The 5568-nt window shown below is 31.4% G+C and overlaps 1 long non-coding RNA gene across 1 annotated transcript; it reads left to right on the forward strand.

Moving 5' to 3' along the window:
• The first annotated feature begins 2336 nt into the window (after window positions 1–2336).
• On the forward strand, window positions 2337–4102 carry LOC147539684 (uncharacterized). The gene is made up of 3 exons (XR_015224948.1): window positions 2337–2447; window positions 3300–3395; window positions 3946–4102. It is a non-coding gene; the product is annotated as an uncharacterized LOC147539684 (long non-coding RNA).
• The last annotated feature ends 1466 nt before the right edge of the window (window positions 4103–5568 follow it).

Below are 5568 nucleotides of genomic sequence, written 5' to 3' on the forward strand. Positions count from 1 at the left end.
ATTCTGCTACAAAAGGGAATAACTCATATAAAGATTAGTGGGTAAATTCATGTAGGTATGTGAGTTAATTAGACAATTCGATCTAATATGTGGAAGAGAATCAATTAATTTTGATCCATCAATAGTTTTTACATCTATTCTTGTATAACTTTTTTCAAGAACTCATACTCAGTTTATCATTTCCTATTGTCTCTCTAGATTCTTTTCAGTAACATCACTCAATGGAGCGTAGCGTTTATAAATTTTTGCCTACTACCACTCTGGTTCTCGTGTTGGTTCTTCTGACCTCCACTGGTTGGTTTACTTATTGTTAATCAATTTCGTTCTCTTCAACAATTAAAGTAGTTAATTATCATATCTCTTGAATCAACTTCGACTTAATAAACTCATGTTTTGGGTTGTACATTTTTTAAAATTTGGTCAAAATTTCCTATAAATCTTTTGTTTTGGTGAAAAATGATTATTCACTTTTTCGTAGTCTTCGACTCCCAAAATATTTTTGCTATTTCCAACTGATTTTAAGAGGGTTGCAACTGCTTCAAAAGGAGTTGCAAAAAATCTAAAAGAGTTGTAAAAAATATTGAGTTTTTAACGAAACCAAATACAAATATTTTAGGTTCTTAATCAAACAAAATAAAAATGTTAGGTTATTAATTAAACGAAATATAATTTTTCATTTTTGACATAAAACGAAATGATTATAACTTATTTATACTATACATGTTGTATCCTTCATAATAAAGGAATCAAGACTTACAAGAAGTCTTTCATTTTAGAGCCCTTCATTCCAGTTTTAGACAGATTATTGCTGAACATTTATGGGGTTGAATAGAGACCTGTTTTAAGATCTAACCCGATTCCACTATCTATATAACAAAACAGAAGGAAAATGCTGACTGGGACAAACATCCTTTCTTAATTATAGATATTGTCTAGACACCCTTTTTTAAAATTTTATTAGAGTTTTTTAGACTTACCCCCTCAAAATTAATTAGTAATTGAGTTTACCCCCTTCAGTAATTAGTAATTGATCTTACCCCTTAAATTTTGTATTTTTTAGCAAAATTACTAAGGACATGTTTGGCATGAGATGATAAAATCATAAATTACAACCAAAATCAATCTTTATTAATTCTTTTACCGACTAAATCAAACAATAAAAGTAAAGTGGAACAACTACGAGGAATCATATTGAATGATAATTGTTCTTGGTAGTCACATTTATTTCACGTACGCCAAACACAACCTTTGTGTTTTTGTCAAAAATAGCAAATCAAAGGGGGTAAACTCAATTACTCATTATTGAGGGGGGTAAACTCCATTACCAATTAGTGATAGGTAAGTTCAAAAAACCTATTTTATAATATAGTCCTATTTCAATTTAAAGGAAATTCACATGTCGGTCTTGGTTTTTATAATTGTCCAGGTGTTGGACTATTTTACACGTGAGAGAATCATGGGATAACCAACCAATGGATTTTTCTGGAGATATCAACTGAACTCTTTTTTTTTGTTTTTTTCTTTTTTGTTTTTTGATATCAACTGAACTCTCCAATTTCAATTTTAGGGAAATTTCATGTTCTGTTTAGGAAAAATTCTATCTTAAATCTCTACTTTCTCTCTCAACTCTCATGGACTTATATAAATCTTTTCTTCCTCTCTCAAGGATGCGGTTGAACTTACAAGCAGATCACCAAGATTTTCTAAAACTCCATCATGTTAAAGGATATAATGAGCTTTCTACAAAGACTAGGAATTTATTTTTCAACTGCATCTTCTATATGGGATGCTGATTTTTACATGAAGGTTGATGTTGATGTTCATGTCAACTTGGGTAAGCTCCTTTACCCATTCTTTTTTCCATATTCTCTAATTCATTATTTTGGTTGATTGAAATTTAAAGTTACAAATTAAAATGAAAAGTTAATCGGTTTTGGGGCTGGCTGGCTTTTTTCAAGAATTTTTGGGTTTATAGTCCAAAAAACGGACCCTAATAAGACATTTAGTCCTCTCTAATCCTATAAAGGGTTTCAAAACCAAAAAAATAATACAAATGAATATCTAGTCCATTTGGTGTCATCTAGAGAAAAAACACAAATCCCTAGAATACCAAATAATTTATAATACCTAAACTAACCTTCCATATATATAAGATCTAATTTAAGCTCAAATCAACCAATATTCGTTTTCCTTTTTTATCTCCCTGTTTCTCTCTCCAATTACCGGCTCTAAAGGAAGAAAGAAATCGTTATCTTCCTTAAATTTGTAACCGAAACCTTCTCGTCCTATCTTTCTCTCTCTCTACATCTTCATCTTCTGAAACTATCCTCCATTAAAATAGAAAACTTTGTAACCGAAACCTTCTCGTCCTATCTTTTTCTCTCTCTACATCTTCATCTTCTGAAACTATTTTCCATTAAAACAGAAAACTGAGTTTCTAAGTTCAAGTAAAACTCAAATCAAATTTTTATGTTTTTTGATTATGTTTCGATTGAAAATCTTCCATTAATTTTTTCATTGTCATTAGAGTTATTCAAAATCATCATCTTAATTGTTAATCAGGTAAACAATTTTCTTATTTGATGATTCTGTTTCAGATCAAGAAAGTTATTATTGTCTTTCTCTCTCTAAAGTTTGTATTAATGATCACGATCTTGATGAGATTAATACTTCATTTCTAAAACTTACAAGTCGAGGGTGGAATAGAGATATCTCAAGAGGACACTCTATTTCTGGAGTGTCCTCTTGAGATATCTCTAATTGTCCAACTCATCAATATTTGATTTTCAACCAATAGAAATCGAGTCTTCTATATTTTCTAAAATAACTTATTATTTATTTACAAAAATAACTATGCCACATAAGTAAATAAGATAAGTTTAGAGTTTTGCATTGGAGACAAAAAATATTGAGGATCTCTATTAACGCCACCAATTAAGGAGTGAGAATCTCAAATGGAACTTGACACATAGGATGAATAGAGATTTTTTTGAGTTTCGCATTGGAGATGCTCTAAACAACTTGTTTCTTAAAACTACTACTTATTAAGGAAACTAAATCTCCAAATATTAGGAAATCTATTACTTTGAAACCATACACACAATATTTGACTGCATCTTAACCATTAATGTTCTGATCTTGACCCTTCAATACTTCTATTAGGTGTTATTTCTTCTTCACTTGAGTGACTCTGGAAAAGCTTATATATAGCACACAACTTATGAGGTTTTTACATCCATTCTTCTATAAGTTTTTTCAAGAACGCATACTCAGTTTATCATTTCCTATTCTCTCTCTAGATTCTTTTCAGTAACATCACTCAATGGAGCGTAGCTTTTATAGATTTTCGGCTGCTACCATTCTGGTTCTCTTGTTGGTTCTTCTGACCTCCACTGGTTGGTTTACTTCTTGTTCATCAATTTCGTTCCCTTAGTTAATTATCATATCTCTTGAACCAACTTCAATTTAAAAACTTATGTTTTCGTTGTACATTTTTGAAAATTTGGTCAAAATTTCTTAAAAATTTTGTTTTGGTGAAAAATGATCACTTACTTTTTTGTAGTCTTCAACTCTCAAAATATTGTTGCTATTTGTAACTGATTGCAATAGGGTTGCAGCTGCTTGAAAAGGAGTAGCAAAAAATTGCAAAAGAGTTGTATAAAATATTGAATTTTAACAAAATAAAAATATTAGATTATTAACTAAACAAAATATAATTTGTCATTTTTAACATAAAAAAATAAATAAATTCTGTATTCGTTACTTTTTTGGTTGAAATGTATTTGTTTTGTTTAAATTAAAATGAAAATGATTATAACTTATTTATACTAAACATATTGAGAAAGGTAAATGTCTAAGAATTGAACAGAAAAATGACCCGAGCGATTTCGTTTCTATCGGCCTATTTCCAATAATATTAATATTTTCTTGTTCCATCTTTTGTAGAAGAAATGGGGTTCCGAATGGTGGAGGCGAAGATGTGTGAGACGCCTAGCGAAAAATTCAAGGGAGTATGTACAAATGACAGAAATTGCGCAACCATTTGTAGCACAGAAGGGTTTCCAAAGGGAAGCTGTCAAGGCGTTCGCATGCGTTGCATATGCTCTAGACCTTGTCTTTAAAATGATATCCAATATTAAACTAATAAAACCTAAACCCTAATGGTTACTTTTATGGGGAGAATTATGTATGGGTACTCCAGTTGTAGCACACATATTTTGAAATAATGGTGTTTGGAAAAATTTAAATGATCAATGGAATAGTTTAACATGACTCTCGAACTCCTATATAAACTTGTTTACTAAACTTTGTTTGTTGCTCAAATCACTTGTATGAAAGTCGTGATTGGTCTCCTAGAATAAGCATTTTTTATTTATCTCTAATCTCTTGCACTAATGGCCAATTCAAAATGATATAATGTTATATTCAGTTAATTTTCTCGATTTTACAAAGAAGTGAATATATTTTTTTTTAATATTACTAAGTTGGTGAAGAAGAGAAAAAACGATGGTGAGATTTATATAGAGATTCGGTATCAGGAGTCTGGGTGCCATAGGTGTGATGACACAAGCCCCCTAAAAAATTAAGAAAACAAATTGAAGAATCGAGGGCCTTTTCAAGTAACTAAATTAGGTAGAAAGATGGTGAGATTTATATAGAGATTTGGTATGAGGGTCTGGGTGCAATAGTTGCAACGACACCGCCCCCCTTAAAAAAGTAATAGAAAAAAATTGAAGAATCGAGAACGTTTTCAAATAACTAAATCAGGTAGAAATTGTTGTTCCTCTGGTTATCAATCGATAAGTCGATTTCTGTCTTGGCTTGATTTAGACAGAGTTTCCTTTCTCTAACTTATAGAGAGATAAACTATTAAGGAATAATGATTTATCAATATTCCTTCTGATGGCGACCATCTTTTATTGGGCCTCTCGGCCAGATCATTAGTGGCCCTAACGGCTAGGTTATTACATTAGCGTAGTTTCCAGATTTAAGTATTTAGGGTTTCCATGTTTAGAGTCCTAGCAATCAAGGAAAGTATCTTTAATAGTTATCTTATGTCCTTATTTGAGTCTATCTAGAAAGTATAATCTTTATAAAAGAGAAGTCTGGTCTGTTTTGTTAGGTATTGAATTGAATTATCAAATACACAAATCCTTGATTGCATCTTCTTTGTTTACAGTTATTTCAGTTTATCTTTAGTTATTTATCGTTTCTTCTTTAGTTTTGTTAATGAGTTCTACTACTTTTACGCTTCCGCAACAATCTACATCAGCTGGTATCATGAGCCCGCAAAATCCTGTTACAAAAAACGATTTTTTTTCTCCACCCTTCACCACGACTTCACCCCTCCATCATTCTTCATCTCTTCTTCCAAAACCTTCGAATCCTGCACAAAGACATAACGTTTTCAAATCGAGACTCACCATCAACAATAAGGTGTGTGACTTTATTATTGACAATGGTAGCGACGGAAATATGATATCACTTCGCCTCGTCAAAGCACTCGGTCTTCCTACTTACGACCACCCTTGCCCGTATAAACTCGGTTGGTTTTCTGACAAAAGAGAA

This window comes from Eschscholzia californica, unplaced genomic scaffold (genome assembly GCF_041429995.1).
Source record: "Eschscholzia californica isolate CP2 unplaced genomic scaffold, dmEscCali1.0.p SCAF_5, whole genome shotgun sequence".
Taxonomy (NCBI): Eukaryota; Viridiplantae; Streptophyta; class Magnoliopsida; order Ranunculales; family Papaveraceae; genus Eschscholzia; species Eschscholzia californica.